This window comes from Falco punctatus (genome assembly GCF_963210335.1).
Source record: "Falco punctatus genome assembly, chromosome: 1".
NCBI lineage: Eukaryota > Metazoa > Chordata > Aves > Falconiformes > Falconidae > Falco > Falco punctatus.
In genome coordinates this window covers 41,993,460-42,017,054 of record NC_137580.1, presented here as the reverse complement: position 1 = coordinate 42,017,054, position 23,595 = coordinate 41,993,460, and the positions used below count along the sequence as shown (strand labels likewise).

The 23,595-nt window shown below is 36.9% G+C and overlaps 1 protein-coding gene across 2 annotated transcripts in view; it reads right to left on the bottom strand.

Annotated features, from left to right (window-relative positions):
- Nucleotides 1-23,595, bottom strand: part of CTNNA2 (catenin alpha 2) — a 557,331-nt gene that overhangs the window by 167,594 nt on the left and 366,142 nt on the right. The window lies entirely within an intron of this gene.

Genomic DNA, 23,595 nt, shown 5'->3' with positions numbered 1-23,595 from the left:
TTGCCTGTTGCCATTTCTCCTAAAGAGAGGTAACGACCACCAATGAGCTGCCACCCTTAGCAGGATGATGGGTGGATCCCCATATAGAGCACAGCACTTATTAAACTTCAGAAATCGACATATTTAAAAATCTTCATGCAGAAATCTTTTCTAAGGGTAATATCTACTAGAGACAACCTCCTAAGGATCTCCAGAGGATGTCTGGTGATCTCGATACCCTCTGAACATTTACTGGTGGAAACAGGGGTGTCACTGCTATTACACGGCATGAAGGTACTCTGCAGGGTGCCCACAATTCGTCTGAAAGTTTACATGAAACCTATGTGGATCATCGAGAAATAAAAGATCATTTGAATCCAGTTATTGCTAATCCAGTTATTCATCTTGCTTCAGGCTGCTTGCATTGGTGTATATGAGAATTATTATATTTGTACTGCATTTGTGGCAACTGCAGGGAGAAATTTTCTGTAACTCTTTCTTCCAAACTTCTTGTTCACCAACTGTCCAGAGATAAGTCATTCCCTCTCTTTTGATGCCCTAATTCTGGCTTATGAAATGGCTCCAAAATCAAAAGGAAGAAGAAAAATAAAAGATGCTTTTGGGGTTACTTGTGACAGTTTTTTGTTCAGGAGATGCTTGGGAATGTCAAAGGAAAGAAGATAATTTAAATATTCTCCTTTTCATGTTCTGTTTAATAGGACTAATCTCCCCTTTATAATTAGGCAATTAACATTATTTTATTTATATTTAAGTGTCTTTTAACGTACAAGACAGGGTGAAAGGCAAGCAAAAGACCTACCTTTGTTAAGGATGGTTAACACCACCAGCATTATAGATCTCTAATATGCAATCTCCTGCTGCTAACATAAATACACACTCACAGTGCACCCAGTGATGAAGGAAGTGTTGCTGTGTATGTTTGAATGTATATAAGGGATGATTTATTTTCCTTTCTGTCTTTTTTCCTTCCTTTCTGTACTACTTAAAAAAAAAAAAAAAAAAAAAAAGAAAAAAAAAGTTATATGAAACCACAGCATCAATGCTAATGTATCACATTCTGTTTCTGGCCTGAATATATAAAATACAAAGAAATCCTGTGTTAAAGCTGCAAATTCCCTCCTTTACCTTGCTGTTTGAGTACCGCAGAGGGTTAGACCAAGGGGACGACCTGTTCTGCCCAGCGCACAGCAATAGCCAGGCGCTCGGTACCAATCTAGATGCAGTCCCATTCCTGCTTCATAACTGCCTTGCATATGCGTGCCAGAGAAAGATCATTAATGACACCTAAGGATATTTTTGTATGCTTTTAATATGTTCTGTATGTTTTTATGACTAAGTCATTGAGGGAAACTTCAAATGAGCCTATTTGATAATTTTCTTTGGTTCTGGTAAAAAAGCCCCTCGTTTGCTTTGGAGATAGACTAAATTTGTTTCTTGGATGAGTCTCGTTCTGCATAAACAGCAAAAAAGACACTTGGAACACCCCTCCCCTTCCCCCCAGCTTCTCCAACGGTATGCAGAATGGCAAATAAGAAGGAGTATTTAATCAGGAACCTTATTTCCAGTGCTGTAACAATAAAATAAATTAAGAGGAGACAAAAGATGAGAGAAAAGAGTGGGACAACGACATCTGAATCAGGTTGTCACTGGATTCTTTTGCCTTTTCTTTTTCAAAGATGGTAAGTCTGAAGGACTAGCACAGATGAAAAACCAAGACTGAAGGTGGGTGGAGAAAGCAGTTTTAAAAACTGTGCAAGCAGGGATGAAACAGCTTCTGGAAAGGAGGGTACAACACTAAATAGCTTCATTGAACAAGAGAGAGAAAAGGAAAGGGTGAAGGGACAGGATGAAAGGGAAGACAAGAGCTGGTGAGAAGGCAAGCGGACCACCATGCACACATGGGAAATGCAATTTTTCAGTGCCTTCACCTCCCACGTTAAGACCGTGGCAAGGACAACAGCAGAGATTTAAGAAAGATACCAAGCATCTCTCTCTCTCTCTTTTTTTCTCTCCCTGTCTTTTCAAACTCTCAGTCACACACACACTCATTTACTGAGGCACGGACAGACGCGCTTTCCCAAGCACACGCACGCAGCCACGTCATTTCCTCTGCCACCTCCTGTTCCCTGGCAGCACAATGTCCCCCTCATCCATCATTTTGTTCACTGAACTCCAGCACTATGCTTCTCCCACTAATTTTTTTGGCTGGACTTCTTAGCTATCCTAGTCGCGGTTCACCACGGACTTTCTAGAAAAACAGAGGTTTCTACCCAAAATATCTCTTTTTTCTTTCCCCCCCATCCCTTAAGAAACCCTCATCTACAGAGACGGGTGATCTTGAGCAACAGCAGATTCTCCTACTAATTATATCCACACTCATTCTCCCTCCTATTCAGCTTTCATATTCATATCTATTAGGACAAACAGATCTGAGATATTTTTGCTGTGTTCAATTTATCATTATGCACCAAGGTTATACTTTTCCTTGACCTGCTCAACCCAGTCTAATATTAACAAATTGAGCATTTATACGGGTTCCTTTCCAAGCATGAAGCTTATTAGGAATTTAGGAAATACTGGTGATTTAGAGATTAACCTTTCACATAATTACTGACATAAACCAGAGCTATTAAGGTATTAGAAACATCTATTCAGAGTATGTTCTATGTAAAAAAAAATAAAATAAAAAAAAAAGTATCACATTTAGAGCCATGCGAACAACTTTCCATTCCAGCCAATTTTATGGGTTTTTTTACAGCAGAAAAACCCAGTGAAAAGAAAGGAGTAAGCGCAGTCTACCTCTAAAGTTACGTAAAGGAAAGCAAGGCTACAAAAATATTACAGAAACCAAGCAACAATCTTCTGCTGGCAAGACACAGCTTGTAATTGGGTGGGTGGCTGTGAAGATCCGAGCCGAGTGCTGCAGAGCACTGTAATTTTATTGCAGTGTGTCTGCTTTAAAGCGAACATATTTGCTATGAAATCTGTATTTCTGTGAGAACAGGGCAATTGTTTTTGTTACAAAGCTAAAGTCACTTGTTGGCATTCAGACCCAATTATTCAGCCTTTAAAGCAATTACTGTTCTTATTTGCCTTTGCTGGTGTGATAGTTGGGTGAGGCAGTCAAATGTAACAGGCTGCACTGAGAGGAGTTTGAGTTCAAAGTACCCAGATTTGCATTACAAGAAAAGAAATTCAGTCTAAAACAAACACCAGCTTTTCACCTTTCCTCCATTTCTCCTTTTCCTGAAAATCCAAATATGTTCATCACTTATAGAAATTAGAGCTAATTGGCAGTGGCTGAAGGATAATATTATGTGTCTGTGCTTGGCAAACAGCACCTACTATTCTGCTAAGGCACTTTTTTATTTTAAACCATTTCGCTGCTCTCAAGTTCTTCACATCCTCAGCAGACACAGTAACTACCGCCAGAAAGATGTCTTTCAACACGGATGCCATGGGAACATGACCAATTTGGTTCCATTTCTGAGCTAACAAAGACTAAGTCCAAGATTTCAAAGGTAACAGGTAAGTATAAAAATCTACTTCATCACCGAATTTCCATTTCTAGCACAGCAGATTTCTCTGACTGACATGGTTAGACACTAAGCCCAGTCATTCATTTATTGCAAACTTTGCTCTCCCTTTCTCATGACATATCTTTCTCCCAATAATAAACCAGAGCACAACACCAGAGAGAGGACTAGAAATTGTATTTTCAGTAAAATCTGAGATTAAAAAATATATGCATGGACATATAAAATTGATTTAAGGGTTTATCCAATGAAGGCAATGCAGCTTATACATACACCAAATCTCCCTGCAGTAGCACACCTCTGTACCCTAGTGGTTACAGTAAAGTATGAACAAGCATCGTCCTAATAGTTGGGGTACTTCAGACTGAAAGCAGGTCTCTGAGTACCATTTGAAATAAATACTTTCCCTCTATTTTTTATCCCTTCTTACCCACTCTCCCATATGTCATTCCCAGAAGCTCGCAGGCAGAATGAATTAAAAGTGAGGGGAGAAGGGGAAGAGGAAACCCTGAAAATCTCAAACTAAACTGCAAGAACAGTCCACAGCTATTGAATTCCAGAGGTTTTGATTCTTTTAACAACTGCCAGCCCTTTGAAACACATCTGCTATCAACCCTCTTTGCAAGATGAGAGGTAAAGTGAGCTCCCGGGAGTAAACCTGAATCTGTCTCTGTAGTTCAGCGCCTCTGTTGACAGACTGGCTTGCTAAGAGGGCCTGGTAAATATTAAATAACGTTAATAATAATGAGATAAACCACCTAGGGATTTTTCTTCCCCTCTCTTTTTTTTTAAACTTGGCTCTGTACTAAAGTTTATCTTGACAGAAAATTTACTTCTCTGATCCAGATTATTTCCCAAAGCAATTTTTTCAACAGCAAACAGAAAACTGTGGCTGCCGCTGAAAGGTTTGCAATCCTCATGCTAAAGAGGCCACTGCATGTCAAATGTTTACCTTAATTTCATGTAAATGTCACTCCATATTGGACATTCTGTATTTCTTTACCAGCATATGCAGCTTTAGTGGTAGGCTTAGCAGTGTTCAGTTAGTGGTTGGACTTCATCTTTAAGGTATTTTCTAACATGAACAATTCCATGATTCGATGATTCACAGACCTTCCCCTTGTGCCGTAACTACCTTTACAAACAGCCCAATGCTACTGTCAGATCAAATTCCCAAACAACAACTGGATGTAATGAATTTATTATGTCATTGCTGTAGTTTAAAAAATTGAATGTGAATCCTATAGCCTGAAAGACAAAAGAAATACTGGAGACAATATATGAGTAGAAGAAATGCATCTGGCATAGGCTCTTAGGGGGGAAAAAAAACACACCCAAAATCAAACACAGAGTGGGACAAAGCTTAAGCTTGCAGAAGGTGGAAAGCATTGAGCATCAACTCCAAAAAGGTGAATTACATGGGGTAGAGAAAAACACTGCTAAAAAAATAAAGGGGAAAATTGAAAAGGGGACAGTGCCCATAGCAGATAAATACCAGAAAGAGAATTAGGCGATAACCAACACAGCAGAAACTCCTCAAGGGAAAAGAAAGCACTGCAGTGATATTTGACGACAAAAGGAGTATATACAAACACGTATCTGCAATGGGGGAACTGCAGGCCATGAAGTCCCATGAAGCTGAACACTGAGCTTATTCCTCTGTCCATCTCTGCTCTGTCACGATGGGCTTTTTGGTATATTTTAAAAAATCTTAACTATTTTATTGCTATTATGCACAGAACTGGACCCTTGGAGACTGTGCTTTTATGTGAAATACACTAAACCAATAGTTGTTTGTTCAATGGGTGGCACTTTTAAGCCTGAAGTAAACCCTAATGTATTGGTTTTGTGTATGTATCTCCCAATTCCAGCAACTCTTAGGGATTATATTAGGTTATTCTACCTGGTGGAACGAAGATCTCCCCACAAAGTTCCCGTAAGTAGTTTTATGAAGTTACACTGCCTGTCTTTCACCAAAAAGGGAGTTGAAAACTTTTCACTTTTTCCCCTGGTGATGTTTTCCCATTATGTAGAATACTCTAGCCCCAATCTGTCATTTTTCATTAGCAAAGGAGTCAAGCTATGGCTTTTAATGATAACTCTTAATGAGGATTTGATGAATAAGTCCTGGAAAATCAAACTTTAAACAAATGCTAAAATCTATCTAAGATCTATTGTTTCCAGGTAATAGAGATGTTAGTAAGGGAGAAAGAAAAAGTAAGATTGTTTAAAGCAGTAGAGCATTTAAAACAACAAATCAGGACATCCAAATGGTGTTTATCAAGAAGTTAAAAAAACAAACAACAACAACAAAAAAAAGAGAGTGTAAAAATGAAATGGAGGAGCTAGTAAAAAATGAGCATTTCTAGTAAAAGTAGATGTTGCACCAAAACCTGGATAACTAAAATACACTGCAGTTCACTTAGTTTAGAGCTGATTAGAGATGAACATAATGGACCAGTAAGTCTTACCTCAGTAGCTGCAAGTTCATTTCAAGATTTATTAAGGTCTGTAATATCATACAACAGGGATAAATTGATTGATTATCTGTGGAGTAACATCATGCTTCTGTAAAAACCTGTAGCCCTGAACTGCTTTTAAAAAATAATATTAAATTTTAATATTTGAATCTAATATTAATATTAAAAAATCAGTATACAAAAAAAGCAATTTTATATTTGGACGTTTAAAGAGCTTTTGACAAAATGCCTTCCCATAAATAAGACAAGCTTTATGCTCACAGAAGACTAGCCAGGCACCCAAAAATACAGTGGCCCTTTACTCAATACTGTGAAAAAACAGAGTGCAGTGTGGTCCCAAGGCCAAGGCTGCTGAATCATCCGAGGTACAATCAGGAACTGTATGGCACTTTTCAAATGACAGATTATTTATATCACAAAGTGTAATGAAAATCATGAGGATGTGCAAAAGACTTCCGAAGGCAGAAGACTGTATAAGCTTTGATGGATGAAATTCTCAATTGTCAAATACAAAGCAAAATTCAAGATATAAGGAGAGCTGTTCATCCGTTCCTTGGTGATGTAATTGATATGCAACAAATGGCCAACTATCTTGCTGGTTATTGCATTGAAAATATCTGCTCAGGAAAAAAAAAAAGAAAAGGAGGAAAAAGGAAAGTGGAATAACATCTCAAACATATACATAACAGAACAGCTCTCAAGAAATTAAATAGCTTGATATAAATCACAGCTCTGCCTTCAGTTAGAAAGCATTCCCCAGTTCTGTTAATGATAAGTTAGGAAAGGATATATCTGCTAGATAAGGCTGAGGTACTGACATGTAAGGATGAATGATTTTGGAAAGTTTGTATGTAAGGAGAGAGGCTGAAAACTGGACCTACAACCGCAGCACACGAGCAAAACGTGTATCCATTCCCCCTCTAGTGGCCAGCTCACATAGGGCTACTGCAAAAATAAATTCACGAAGGGGAGAGCCTATGTATACATTAGCAACTGACTTTAAAAGCAAGCACCCCCCACCCTCTCTTTTTTATTCCCCTCACAAATCTGTGTTGCTTCCCTTTATATTATTCTGATTTGCTGTTCCTCATTAAACTGCCTGCTGTATTACTTTGTTGTTTCTTGTCATTGCTTCACGCAGAAGCTGTTTTACAGCAGATGTAATTTTTTTGTGATGTGCTTGTACCTACCTGCAAGAAACTACAAGAAGAGGATACGGAGTATGACAGGGGTTCATGCACACTATAGGGTCAGAAATAATCATAAATTAAAGAAAAAAAAAAAAACAACCAACAAACAACTGTGGAACTCATTGTACAAGAAATCACTGATGCAAAAAATGGGCATTAAAAAAAGGAACAGCTCTACAGAACAATGAATTAAATTTATATATATATCCCTAAAACTTTTTACATTAAAAGAGGTTCTTTTATAGGAACAGCATCTAGGACAAGGCACAGCACGCAGTGGAAACAGTCTTTTTAATTTCCTACTCAGGGACCAGTCACCGAATGTCAGTGTTCCCAACAAACCCGCACAGCTACAGTCAACTGGAGAAACCAGGGCCAGACAAACCCATCACATCCCCATGTCTCAAACACACACAGGTTCTTCTTGGTCAGCTACTCCTTCTGGCTTCTGTAGGCCATTCACTAAAATTGGAAGAACCCTTATTTTTACCAATTTCTCTGACTAATGCAACCTAACAGGCCATTTTCTGTTCATATCTTTTAAAAACCCGACTCTAGAACATTCTGTGGTCCAAAGGAGCTGAGGTAATTAGCTGGCTGCACTGAGGGGCGAGCAGGAGCTGTGCTTGCTTTCTGGTACAGAGAACACCAAACATTTTGTTAGGACTGTATGTTGTGCTTAAGCTCCTGTTCTCTACCAGAAAACCAAATCAAACCAAACCAAACCAAATCAATCAATCAATCAATCAAACAAACAAACAAACAAACAAACAAAAAACCACCAAAAACCAAAACAACCCCACAAAATGATGAAACCTGGTGGCTTGGAGCAGAAGTGAACACCCTTTTGTTGCACTTTCAGGGAGCCTACTACACTGTCAAGCTAATAAATTATGGTGAAACAGGCTGTGGTTATAGGGAAAATAAGAAGCAGCAAGGGATTAAGTTTTTCTCTTGTAAAATCTTTCCATCACTTCAGTTTTTTCAGTGTCTGCTTCAAATGCCATCCTTACTAGTGTTTTTTTTAGATATAGGTTAATTTATGTCTTGGATAGATGGAAAAATTAAGTAATTCTTTCTACAAGTGATTTACTTAGATACTGCCCAAGAATGCGTTTCTAATTAAGGCTTGTAACACACTAAGCACTCCTGTATGCATTTGAATAATTAAAGCAAGGTTACTGGCCTTCTATAGGTTATTCTGAAATTACCTGTTCATCATCAAAGACTATACCTTGCTGTATCTTATGGTGGCTTTTGACAAAGACCAAATACTAGATGGAGGTCAGAGCTAGCACTTTTATGTTAATTCTTATATGTTGTTATTAATTTCTGCAACTGAAACTGAAGAATAACATCACAAATATGGCACAGTTTGACTTCTCATATCTTACATTTCAAAAAAACACTCATTTTCATTGTGTCTTGAAAATTTACCTAATTAAAAATATTTAGAAAACAGATTAGTCAAATTATTTGTGTATTTGTAAACAATTTGCTGTTCCAGCAGAGAATTTTCATTACTATCCATAGTCAGAGTAAGTTTGATAGTCTATTCCTTACTGCTGCAATTTCAGACAACTCCTGTATTCACAGTGCCCGCTGTCAAGACAGTTTCAAGAATAAGAATATAAGGAACTGCACAGACAAATAAAAAAATAAAATAAAGCACTTGGGTAACATGAGGATGGGTGCCAGTATAAGGAAAAGCTTAGAGGGAACTCTAAAGAAAACTGCTTCTCTGCTCAATACGGAAAGATGACATCCAGCCTGATCCACTAAGGACATCTATTTTTCCGTCAATACTTATAGAGGCATATATGTATTTCTGGCAATTACAGAACGGATTGCTAGTGAGTGACTCGGAGTATTTGGCTGAGCACCTCATACTGGGTGGGAATTCTTTACCCACTGTTTAAGTGCGATAATAAGTTTAGTTTCACATAGGAAATGCATGTTTCCATACATAGAATTAACTCTTCTCCATCTTACACTGTCAAATAATAATTTTTTCTACATTTCTCCTCACAGCAGACAAATGACAAACCCTGATTTTTAGCTGAAGAGCCGTAAGTTTCTACAAATTGAAGAAAGGGGGCTTCTTCAGAATGAGAGCTTAATGTAATCTTTGATTTCCCTTGAATGCCATTACTGGGGTAAAGTAAGTGTCAGATGCCAGACTAATTCATCACTTATTAATTAAAAATAGCAACAATTCTTTTTTTCATTACAGATAACACATTTTACAGACTACCAGAAGGATTTTTTATTACTAAAGCTTTCTCAAAGGCTCTTCCCCAATATCTGTCACAATAAAACAACAGAACCAAAACAAAACAGAGAACAATCAATCATAGTTTTGATGATAGATCATTTTTCCCTTCACTAAAATTAAATCTTAAAAGCCATTTAATTAAACTGAATGATAACGGAATGACTTTAACCATGCAAAGAATTAAAACTAAGGATGCTCTCTCCCCAGACACTGAAGTACGGCATGACAATGATTTACCACAAGGAAGCACACCTTAACAAAGCAAACTATTCTGAGCAGGCACTTCTCATTAATAATTAAGACTCCTCTTCAATAACCTCATTGCTTTGCATTTTCACTGGCAAATTTTTGCCCGTGTCTTTCTGTAACGTGCAGAACAACCAGTTGTTCAGGTGTGACCACATGCTCTGAACAACAGCACACAAAAAACTTCAAAACAAGGTCCAGGTCCTGTTTGATATTCTCACTGATTTTAGTGAAAAAAGGACTACGTCATATTCTAACTACCTGCTTCAGTCTCCTGGTGTGCCTTACAACCACCACTCGCCTTGCATCATTAAATCAGCCTTGTCCCAGCTGCAGCTTTACAAGATAACAGCCTATGCATGCTTTTTGTGCAACTTGTGCATGGTGGGGTGTACACATAAAGACTGTCAGCAACCAGCGGAAAACACTTAGTTCCAGCAAATTGTATTTCTTTTGAAAGAATGTACCTATTTGCTCCTAATTCAGAAGTTTTATCTAACCTATTGCTAAGCTTGTATAAGCTTGTTTTCCCCTTCCAGGAGTTAAAAAGAGAAAGTGTCTTTGTATTTCAAATATAATTTGCTAAGTCTCTTATGTGTGTATTCTGTGCTGTTCTGAAGAAATGTTATCACTGAAAGAACAGGCAAACAGATTTGCAGATGTAGCAATCCTGTAAAATCCAGAGTTCAGAAAAACATTCACGCTACCATCAAGAAGGAAAAATCATTTCCCAAATTGTCCCAGGTCTCCTCCTACAGAGATTAAAAGGACAATGATGCAATTCCTACGTGACCCCTTTCAACTGCTTCTAACAACAGACCAACTTCAATTTCATTCCTGCAATTACGCTCTCAGGATTATTTCACGCCTGTCTCCTGGTTCCTATATTAGTCGATGTTAGGCATTTTTTGCAAGGTGAACACAAGTTCTTTAATACAGACATGTGAAAAAAAGAACTGGTCCTTGATGCATTAGTCAGGTTTCCATCACTACAAACTAAACCATCAATTGGGACTAAAACTCTAGAAATCACATTTTTTGAAACTCTTGCCAACTACATAATTATGCCCCAAATGATTCTGTGCCAGGTGGTTTGGCTAACAGATGGAATGGTATATTTGTTCACTCTTCATAAACCAAGCTCCATTCCGAAAACTGTGAGCCAGAAGCATCTAAATTATTGATTGACAGTTACATATGCCTAATAATTAATTAAACTCTAGCTACAAATTGCATCAAGTCCTGTGAGCACTTAAGAGAAAAAAGAAATCATATAGAAAATGTGTGATAGTGTCTTTTCAGTAACATTTTTAAATCATGGCAGCTAAAAATACTGGTATGCAATGATGCACTAGAGACAAAAGAGCTTTGGCATGAAGCATCTTAGAAATGCTTAAAGCATGATATATTATATAACATAAAAAAAATAGTTCCTGTAAGATTATTTTTCACTACCTCAGGCTTCACCAAATGCTTACTAAAGCCAAGTAGGAGTTGTGACCAGACCTAATGCAGTCAGGTTCAGAAGACTCTTCCCAGACAATATATACCCTATATAACTGCTGACAATGCTCTGGGGGAGAAATCAAACTGAGATCAAACCCTGAGATAGATCCTGATTTAGGAGTTATCTGAGGCTCACGTATTTCTTGCCTGCAAATCCCAGATGGAAAAATGGACACCTTTGTCATCCAGTGTATGGCCAGAGAGTCCATTTCATCTGCATGTGTCAAAAGGATGGTGTATGGGCTGAACTGGCAATGAAGGCAAGGACAGTAAATCCAGCCTGGTCTGAAGGTGTGGGGCTTGCAGCACACACGCACGTTAATGGTGCTGAGATGCTTGGCAGGCATCTCAGATTGATGAACGGCACGTGTCATCTCTCATTTTCAAGCTGGAAATGACTGGATTCAGACTGGATTTTCTGCTCCTGTGCTGATGAGCTGAGCCTCAAAGGTACAAGAATGTCTACAGCAGAGCTGACCCTGCCCCATCAAACATTTCCTTCAACGTCTGCAAACATCACTGGTTTTGCAGCCCATGCAACAGCCCTCATCAAAATCCCATGAAGCTGAGGGGAACAAGGGATACATTTCCCACGCAACCCCCCCATGGGAAAACAGCAATTAATTTAAAAAACAGAAAAGGAGAAAAGCTTTTTGTCACCGTATATTAATATCTCTACTTGTGCTATCACAAAGCTGTGCCAGAAACACTGATTTAATAGGCACTGCAAAGCAATTACCATGCAAATAATGTTAGCCAGCAATTTTTTTTTTTAATTATTTTTTTTTTTAGTTAAGTCCTTGTTTTGGCTAGCAGACCACAGTAACAGATTCCAATAAAACCATGTAATTGAAAAGAAATTTCAAGTGTCTAAATAGCTGTGACACCAAACATATGAAGCAACATTTCTCAGACTGGCCTGTCGGTCTGCTTGTGATTTCAAGTATGGACAACCTGGGAAGTCAACAAAGGAACAACTTGCACAGTGAAGAGAGAGCACTAAAGCAATGGGATGGATAAACAGTCATGACAAATCTCTTTTATTAGTGACATTAGCAAGGAGAAGATTAAAGAACAATGCAGAAGGTTTTAAACCACTTAGGAAATAGCATTCCTGTCATAACTCCTTCCTTTGCCCCTGGTCGTCATAAGAAACAATTTATTTGGAGTAAGCCAGTCTATCATTTTAAGTAACATACACTTGTCTATTTATATCACAGGGTTGGGAACTTAGATTCACTGAAGTGCTAGCTCCATGTTCAGCTTTAGAAGTTGCCCAGTAATCTTGTCTTGAATTGATTAGAGCTATACCATTTTACCTAAATCGCTTAATTTTTCTGTTCTTCATTTCACTACCAGAAAACTAAGTTGCTCAACTCACACCAGAGTGCTGGAACATTCACAAAATTAAGGAAACTGCATATTACAAGGACTAAAATACTTAATTCCCCTATGAAACAGCTACTGATATTTGTGTACTTGGAGACATAATAACATGGCTAACAATTAAATCACGCCTCCTAGGAAATCTGGAGGCATCATTTAATCATTATTAAGAAAATATTAAGAAAATATGTCATGGTCAAGTCTGTCACCCCTGGTAAGACCTATGAAGATCACCATATATGCATGCACTTTTAAGCAGGCCAGGAGAAGCCAGGAAGACCACAGGAAAGCTAGCACATATACCAAGAGCAAAACAGAGAAACAATTTTTATACAAAACTTTCAGAGGATTTAAGACAGTGAAAACCTCATAAAAATTCCAGCACTCAATTCACTACAAGGCTGAGTCAAGAAGCAAGGTAACGACAAGGGAAGATCCTACGTTGTGTAATGCAGGTATGTACAAGCTCAGTGTCTTTTACTGAATCCATCTTAATATAAGTGAGCAAACATAAATGTATATAAAGGGATATGACTTCTTTGAAATAAATACTACTCATCTTAGTTTCCTTATAACTCTAATAATCTTATCTTAACCTTATCTTATGAGGATATCTCTGCTGGTATGATGATTGAAATAATACTTCACTATTTTGCAATGGAAATCTGCCTCATTTCCTCAACAGTTCTCCAGGCAGAATGGTAGCTGACATGACATAATCAGGCAGGAACACATTTGGCATTTGCCACAAACCTATATCAAGATACATATCTTGACTCTCTTGCTTTGCCAAGGAGTAGGAGTATTCACAGGCAAAGATCCCAGTTATAGACGCAAGATTTTAAATACAATATTGGTGGTTAATAAAGCACTAACTGTCTACACCTGAATTTAACACAAAATGTCAAAGTTTGTATGTATTTTCAAAAATTGGTGGATCATATCACTGGAGTGATTCTGTCACTGTTATTTCAGACATGACTTTCTTTGGTATACCACAAACCTAGGTTCAGTGATGAGAAGCTTCCATTAGCATTGTATGCCATCTAATGTGAACAGTGGGACATCTCCCTATCCTAACATGGATCAAGGGCTGTGTTTTCCCAGGGAATTGAGGTCGGACTAGAAATGCTGTGGCATTAACACCTGAAACTGCAACATCTGTAGGTGAGTTGATTACACTCCTCACCACAGGAGCCTTGTAGGAAGCTGAGCTAATTGTGCGTAATGGGAGCTCGATTGCCACATTCCTACCTGGTGTAGGTATCCATAGCCAACAGGTTATTTCTGGACCTGTCCTGAGAAATTTGTAGCTCAACTCAGTTAATTTCAAAGTCTGATTTTATCACAGGGATTTAAGAGACTGACAATTACACCGGTATTACGGAGAAACCAGAATCTTTTTGGTTACAAAGCTCTTTCCCTTCGCCTCTCTGGTGGGAGTATGCCTCACTTCCACAGATGGGAGCTTTGCGTTGATGATGCTGATTAAACTGGAGCACGTCTGGATGGATCCGGAGAAAGATTTTTTTCTTAGACACACCACTCCATCAAGGGCTTAGGTTTAATTTCATTGTGATCTTTAATTCGAACTTATCAATACAGTGCTCCTAAATACCTTGTTGTCTTACTTCACTGTCAGTGGCTACCTTCGTTAGATGGTGCTTGACAGCTAATAAAATATAAACACAGATGCTTAGACCATTCTTTTAGAACTATGTAGCGCAAAGAGATTTTAGATTAATATATCAGGGTCCCCAAAGAAGAAAGAAAAATATTTTTTGCTGGTTTACTTCTGCCATGGTAACTAAAATGCTTGATTCTCAGATCACAGGTAGTCTGGCTAATCCAGAAAGTTTCTGCTTCTCTAGTGATGGAAGTTTCTGCTAAATTTGAGTATTCAGATGGTGGCTTCAGATTTTTCAAAGATGAGTGAAGTTTCTCCTGAATTATGCTGGCAAGGGAGTATCAGCTCATCCTCAAGATCTGGAGGATTCTTGATAATGTGAATCTGGGGCTATGGACAGAACATTTCTTTCCGACAGACAGAAAACACATGGACACCTATTTCAGAGCACAGAAGGAGAAGTTTCCAAACCACACAAGGACATATATGTCCCACCAGAGAGGACAGCAGCTTGCTGAAAGTGACTTTGAACAGCTACTTCCAGAAGCAGCCATAATTTTGGCAGAAATTTCCACTAAAATAACTGAAATCACCTCCAGCAAGGTCCTTTATCTCTGACTGATTGTGTAATACGAGTTCCCCCATTGGGGCTCAGGAACTATTGCACTCTCAATTCACACCCTACTTCAGAGTAATTTCCTCAAGTAGGTAAGTAATGTCATTTGAAAATACAGATTTGCTTCATGTCAGAAAAGAAAAAAGAATTCCATGTACTAAGGTACTGCCAGCAGCATATCAAATGGCTGAAGTAAAGCTAATCAAATACTTCCAATTTAGGCTAGTCTAAAGAGCCAGCAGAACAGCATCAGATGACATTCACAGGAAAAGAAACTCTATTCTAGACAAAAGTGGCTCTGGAAAAAGACACAATGTTTTCAAAAATTTTGTAAAGGAAACTGTTCAAATGTCCTCTGTGTCTGTGCAGGGTGAGAGAAGAAATAATCAGCTCAATTTGCAATGAAAGAAATTTGGATTACATATTAGAAAGCATTTTCTACGTGTAAATACAGCTCAGCAAAAATGATGAAATAATTTCTCTTTGTGCCAAGAATTTTGGCATTTTAATCCTCTGTTGCAACTGAACTGTATTAGAACTCTTCCAAATAACTGTCCATACACTATTGCTTTTTAGGAACAAGAAGAACACTTTGTATTTTACTTTGCAAAACTAAGACCTTTTTCATTTACTGTCATCTTATCCATTTTCCTCATCTGAACTTATCTATACACAAAAATGTTTCAGTAAAATATCTGTGCACATGCATCTGTATTTGTAAGTTTCTGACAGCACACAAACTGCCTTGTAATGAAGTCATTACATTGGATTAAGGTAATTGGCAGGGAACGACTAACCTTCAGGTTAAAGCTAGTGTGTAGAAATCCATACACTTGGATTGGTAGATATGTCTGCACCAGTTTGAACTGTGAAATTACTGAGAGGCCATCAACCCTCAGTCAGGTAAGCAGGCAGCTGTAGGTGAGAACCTTAGAGCAAGTTTTGATCTAAAAGGTGGTATCACTCATACAAACACAAACACACACTTTTAATTGTAAGGGCATCTACGTAGTGTCAGTAATACAACACAGATAGACCTAACACAACTTATCTACAAGTTAATGGAAATTTCTGCTGACTTGATAGCATAGCAGACCACTGCTTAGTGATTTTGAAAATAATGTGCAAGCTGAAGACAGAAACAAGGACAGAAAATGTTAGCTTTATTCTATTTGCTTATTTTATGCACAACATAAAAGACGAGTAGGACAGAGGTGTAAGTCCTTGCTTCCACTTTATTAAGCTACTAGTTTATGCACAGACTATTTTTGAATCTCCATTTTTCATTCATGAAATGCCTTTCATTCCAAGAATTTTTGTTCTTTTGGAACAAAGTTTAAAGAAGAAAGACTGCCAGGAGAAAGAACGGGTAACACTAACTCAGATTTTTCATATTCAGAACAGGACTAAAATTTTAACAATTCTGGATGGGTTTGACAACAGGGATATGGTACAGTTTAATTCAAAGATGGTTTTATAGTTTCATTTTCTAAAATATTGTATACAAGCATAGTAAATATTGTCATTGAGCTGCTAAAATGATAGAAAAAATAATTGAAAGCATTTTAAGAAGCTATTTAGCTCACTTTCCAGCAAAAAGTCAAAATCAGTTGTATCGTTCCTGACAATTGTTTAGCTATTATCAAAACTCTCCACTGATAAGGATTTTGCAGCATCCTCAGGCAATATCCTTCTGTGCTGAACTCCCTTTACTCCTAATACATTGTCCTTAATTCTAAGCTGAACTTTCCCTGCTGCAATGTTACCCCAGAACAGTTTCTCCTGTCCAGCAAGAAAACGAAACCTGTTTATTTTATTCTACTTTGCAGCAACATTATACAGAGTTCAGGACCTAAAGGAAAAATGGTAGCAATTTTTAATTATCCAGAAGAAACACCACCAGTTCACTCCATCTTCTCTCATCTGTCATATTTTTCTAGGTCTTTGATCATTATTTTTACTTTCCTTTTCAATCAGACTTCATCTTTTGTGCCGTCTGTACCCTAAATTGATAAAGTACTTCAGCAAAAGTCTTGCAAACGCAGTTAGGCAATATATCTCACTTATATATGGCTGTATGTTCATGGCCTATGAACGGATGATGATGTATTGTAACTCACCTACAAGCTCTTCTACAGAATCTCTGCTTCCTTAATTAGTTGGTTTTTTTTTTATAAGATGCTTATTTTGTTATGTAAGGATAGTTTGGGTAGAAGTTGAAGGAAACATAGATAGTATTTTGCTTTCTTATGTATATATAAATACTGAAACAATGCATAGCCAGGCTTACAAATAATAATAAAAAAATAATTCTCACTATAGTCTGTGTTTTGTTTCATTAATATCTCAATTGCATTAATAAAGTTCAGCTCTTTCAATACTGTGTATACACCAAACTACATTCTTTTTATGGAACCTGTTTTCTTTTAATGAAGCAGCTCACTCACCTAAATTGACCACACATAAATACATTTGCACAAGTTGTTAATTTATCTGCCTACTTCAGCCAGGCACTTAACCATATCCTTATTCAGAGATATACAGTACAGTGACCTAAAACTGGGAATAAGCCAGTAATTCAATATAAAATAATAAATCCTTCTCCTCATAAACTACAGTTGGGAAATACATTGTATTGGAAAGCACTTTTAGAAATTATTTTATGACAACACTTTTGTTTCAGAAAATAATTTAGTCATCAAAACCATGATATATTGGACAAGACACTACTAAACAATATTGGTTTTTAAAGTATATTGAGTTGTGGGTTTTTTTTTTGTTTTTTTGTTTTTGTCATAAGAAGACAGGGGTTTCATTTTGTCATCCTTTCCAGAGAATGGCAGCTCTCCTGACAGCACTGCAGTGCTTCTTCTGGATGTGACCCAAGTAAGCTGACATTTGAGAGACATTATAGAGCTGAGAGGAACTACATTAATTATTATGAAAAGTCAAAGCTGTCTTCAGAATATCTCAAACAACATCATGTAATTCAGTATTGTGTAAAACATGTTGGGGTTAAAATACACTCCAAATATTATTTTAAGTTCCAATCTTTGATATATGTCCATTTTTAATGAAACAAAATAAAGCATGCATCAGGAAAAATACTTTCATGAGAATATGAACATTTGGAGGGGGTGTGTGAATTTGTTGAAGTGGTGAGCATGCTAAAGTGCTTTAATGCCTTGACTCAATGCCCATTGAAACAAATGGAAAGGCTTCACATATTAAGCAGCCTAGGACCAGCCACAATAGTCATGACACACAAAGGTACCTCACACAAATTTCTGATTTTTGACACAAATTCCCTGTTTTTCCTTCCCCTCCACCTTGGAACAGTTGTGTGCACACATGAATCTGCCCTTCTCTGGCTCCAAGGTTGATGGCTTGGAGCAGTTCACCAATCTTACATACCTTCCCATTTAAACAACTTCAGTTTCACCACATTTTCCTTGGCTGATTTTTTCCCCACCCCTTCTTGTGCGTTTTCACATCCGGCACCAGCATCTTTTCTTTGACTTTCTCTTGTCTCCAGCTCTACTGTCTTCCACATGGTTATCAGCAAAACTACCTTCAAATGAGCTCTGAAGAAAAAGTCTCTCACTATCCATCTCCCTTGACTACAGACCTGATTTGAAGAATAATTCCTCACATTCAGCCACATCCCATTTTTTCATTTTTCTCTACTACAACTCTTCCTTTTTTATCTTTTTTTTTTTTTGCTAATCTGATGCATAAGTTTCCTGCAAATGCATCACATCCTCAAGGCTCACCGTTACTCAATGCGTAAATTAAGCTAGAATGACTTCCAAATATATCAGCTTTCTAAGTATGGCTGCAATATCATGTTCTCAAGGATTTGATGCAGTTTCTATTTGAATTTTAATATCTTTGGGACATACCTTGTGCCTTCATTAGCATTCTGTACATAACATTGGATAATTTTATTTATTTTTTTTTTTTTTAAATGTGGGGATTTTTGTTGTCACTTATGGGTTTAGCATTAAGGCTGTATCATAGCTAGTATCTGGAAAAATTAAGTCTTTATAAAGTTTCTATTTGGTCCTAATTCAGGCAAAATGTGATTGGATTTAATGAAATCCCTGACTAAATCCACAATGATGTAATACTTAGATCTGTGAACACTGGAAGTTTTCCATTACATAAATGAATCCAGAGAAAAAATCTAGACACGTTATGAATGAGAATACTTATATATAAGTAATTTAATGCTAAAAACTATCTGATTGGATAAAAGTTTTTTTGTATTTGTATGTATCAGTAACCATAGCATGGTACTTCTCGAGTTTTACCATTTTTCCTTACAGTTAATCTTAAAAATTATAACCGTGTGTAAGCAGACAGAAATGCTGATTATCACACATTAGAAATTTTATTTTGTATATTCAGGATTAAATATATTTTTTTATGAGCATTATTTTTTAACTAACTCATTTTCAGACTCTAGAGCCAGGACTGCCAAGAGTTTGAATTCAATCAATTTATTTGGGAGGCCACATGAATAATTTGTATAAACCATTCTTACATTTTACACAGACACTTCAAGACTGTTAAAAAGCAGCAGTTCATCTCTTATGTCCCATGTAATCACCAGCTGCATTAATGAATTTGCAGCCTGGCCTTGACACTTTACTCCTTGGTTTAGCACAGGCAGGGTAAGTATCATATATAACCTCTCTGTGCCACCTCCCTCCCTCCTTTTCTCTCCCCCTCACCAGAAAGAGAGATATTAACGCTGACCGACATTTCTGTTCCAGCCATGCTATTCACGATTAGTCATGATCATCTTGAAAAATCTTTTGAATTACTTGTTAATTGTCTATTTTTATTTAACTGATGCTATTGTTTTGCCTTTTCCAAACATATTACCTCAGTGCAGGCTTACCAGTGATCACTAGTCAGGACTTGGCAAAGGTCCCTGAGAGATCTGGAATCTGAGCAGATAATAATCTTGCCGCTAAAAGCAAACGCCCGCTCCTTTACTGGGATCCTTCTACGGCTTTGGTAAAACATTTTTCTTTCTGACTTTTCAGCAGCCAAATGAACAAGACTTCAGTGACAAATGATCTACTTAAGCCCCCAGAAACAAATCCTGACTTGGTTTTTAGGACAGTTTTTACTTTTATGTCAGAAAGATCAAACAAAGACACATAACCTTTCCAGGAAAGTGATGATGCAACTGCAACGTTTGGAAAAGGATCTCATTCCACCTGAGGGTTTTAGTCTTTTGGTTTGATTGCTTTGGGAGAAGGAAGAAGATATATGCAGAATGTAATGAACATCTGATCTACAATGGTGAGATTGGCTACATTTCTGATATTTCCCTAATTCCATAGGAAAAACCAAATTATCTACGTTTTTAGCTTTAAGAAGTAGAGTCTGGAACAAACACGTGTCTCCACAGATTTTAGCTGTCATTAATTAGTTAATGCAATGACACAATCAAAGAGAACAGCTGTAGATCACACCTTTGTAGGTAACTGTCTCCCCTTCCCCTGGGTCACGCTTTCATGACCCTATGCCAGCTGGAAGATATTTTGTTTCTGAAACTCAGACCTTTAAACAAAGTGAGTTTGCTTCAGTTACTAGGTTGATAATCAAGGGAAGTCAGAGAAAAAGAGTTGGTAAAGCCTCACTTGGGAAGAAATATCCTACTGTAAGCAAGACTTGACCAATTTTCACATATGCATAAAAAATGAACCAGGAGGTATCTGCAGAGTAATCTCATCCTTATACAGCTCTCAAGGCGGCAGCAGTATGATCTTATTGACTTCAGCATAAGGTACGTAATTCCATTGCCAGGATATTATTTTTACCTATAAGTAAACTGGTCAAGGGACTTTTACACATTATGTTTACTGAGACTTGGGTAATTCATATTTCTCTTGACCTTCTTAATCAAGGTATTGTTATCTTCAACCTTAATCCTTCCTGGATTCATATTACTCTTCTCACCAAGTTCCACACCACTGGAACTAACAGTTACATAATCAGCTTCAACAATTTATCTTTTTTTTTTTTTTTCCCCCAATGATTTTCAAACACCTACATACATATCACATCCTCCTTAGTCGCTCTAGATCCAATGTTTTAGCTAATTCTTCATGACAGAATGTCAATGTCAAGTATTATTGAGCCTTTAAACATCCAGGGATTGCCAAATGTAATATTGAAGCATCTTCCCAACCATTACGGAACAAACTATTGAAAGCTGATTGTAGGGAGAGTTTGAATCAGCTGCACTTAACTACGTTTCTGAAAATAGCTTTTTAACCTCTTTTACTGTAACATTTGTTTCTGCTTCTTTGTTCTGAAAGGCTCAATAGTCTACTGCTGTAAGGGCTTATATGAAAACTATGTTCAATTTTCATCATTGGAGCAGAAGAGGCTATGAAACCAAGGCACAGCAAAGAAGCTCTTAATGAATAAAGCTTGGTCTACTTTCCTTTTCCTTTGCAGATATAATGGAAATGATGTGATTGTGCAGTTCACAGGAATTTTTCATGGGGTCTTGAAAAGGAAAAATGAAGCTTAAAATTATCTTTAAATTTTGAATTAAATGTACTTTAACAACCACTGATAAGCTGGATGATTAAAAATGCACGCAATTACAGTAGCAGGAAAGCAAAAATGCGAAAATAAAGAGGGTTTATTTTGAATATTGGTGTAATGTATTGCCAAACCATTTTTATATATATATATATATACACATCTTAAGAAAATAATAACAAAAAATGAAGCCAGGCCACACAAGTAGAAATCTGGCATAATTATTACGCTTTTGACAACTGTGAAACCACTATTTTCAAGCTGTAATTAAGCTGAGCTGATGACAGATTTCTTTTCAGCATCATTGATTTATGAGCTCATCTTGTCAAATTTTTCCCCCTTCCCACATTATTTACACAACTTGAGGCATTTTTTTTTTCTCTCAGAACTAATGGCAACATTTCAAGAAACACTATCAAATTGTGAAAATCCATAACTGCCTTTTGAAATTAAACAGATTTTGTTTAGATGCTCAAGTACTATAACAGTAGAAAATAATCAGAAAGCAATACTAATGGAGCACCATATGATAAGAGTCCAAATGTCTTTAATGTCTTTCTCTTTTTTCTTTTCTTTTTCTCACTCCAAAACCTACAGTGTCTCCTATCATGAGCAGCTTCCCTAGGACTGTTCATTCAGAACAAGTAGATCCCAACAGGTATGAAAAGTATAACTGAATCGCAAAATCCAGTCTTTCAAGATATGTAGGGTTTTGGGGGTTAATTTGGTTTTTCGCTTGGTTTTGTTTGTTTGTTTGTTTGTTTGATAAGGTGGAATCTGATAATTTATTCCTATTCTATTTTAATAAAAGGACTTTTATGCAAAGCAGGTGAGTTTTTGGATCATTAATTAACACACTGCTACTAAGCATATGTATAACAAAATGAGAAATAAATTATCTATTATGTTATTGATATCAATCCAAAGAGAAATGTTCAATAAGCATTTATCTTACATATTTATAAAATGTTAGCTGATTCTGAAATATTTCACAGTCTACAGTAAAAAGGAAGACTAAAGAGTAACTGCAATAGAAGTTGGAGATTCAAAATAGAATGTTTAACTGATTTTTATTGCAGAGCCTTAAAAGATCTAGATGATCAGTGCTCTGGGATGTAAGGGGCGTAAGTACACAAGAGTGGCACCATAAAATGAGCTTCAGAAATTAAACCAAACAGTTATTTCAGGCTGGAATTTTTACATCTTTTTAAACAATGAAATTTCACCGAATGTCTGAACTTTTTTTTCAAGTGCTACAAAATCCCAGCATTTAACTTCTGAAAATAAAACATATCACCCAGTTCTTCTCCTGTCCTTCTGTCACCTTCTACAATTTATATAACCTTTTTGACCTCACCCCTTCAATACAATGCATAGGGGCTTGAAGACAGAGTGCAGGCATGTAATTACAATACTTTTATTATTAGGTAGTACATGTCCTTGTATAAAGTTGGGAAACAATAGCAAGTAAAAGTGCCATGCCGATTATTTTGAATAGCTGAATAATCAAGCTATTGTTTCATTGAATGACCTTTCCTGTTATGATATAGCTTATGATCAGCCTGCCTGTCCTCTAAATACTGTTCTTTCTATTGTAATTTCTTTCTTGACTCAGGAGAATATAATTTATCCTTTACTTTTCTTCTATTGAAATTGTCAGTATCTCCCACAGTGCTGACTCTGACCTATCAAATCAACGTAATTGAATGCATATCTCTTACTTAAATGATACTATTAAAAGTCTCATTTTAATATCAATGTTAATTCATACTACATATAATATGCACAAGCTTCTATAGCCCTGTCAGTATATGAAACTTCTTCAGAAATACCAGGGTCAGCAAACGCTTTTAATTCACTTATCAAGTATCATATTACTTTATTTACCCTGAAATACATACAGGAATTTGTTAATTGTATTCAGATGTCAAGCCTGATAAAAATCTTGTAAGAAAGATACTGTGTAAAACTCGCATAGGTACATGGTCAGGTGATAGTGGCGTGAAAAAGTCCAGTGCCTTTAAATAGCAGTACTTGCAAAACCAAGGATATTTAGCATGAATAATTACCGGAGGGCCAGGTCCATCATTTGTACGTGATTCTTTTTGCTCTTGGTTCTCTACAGACAATGTAGTTAACCTGTCTCAGATTGGGGTGGTGGGT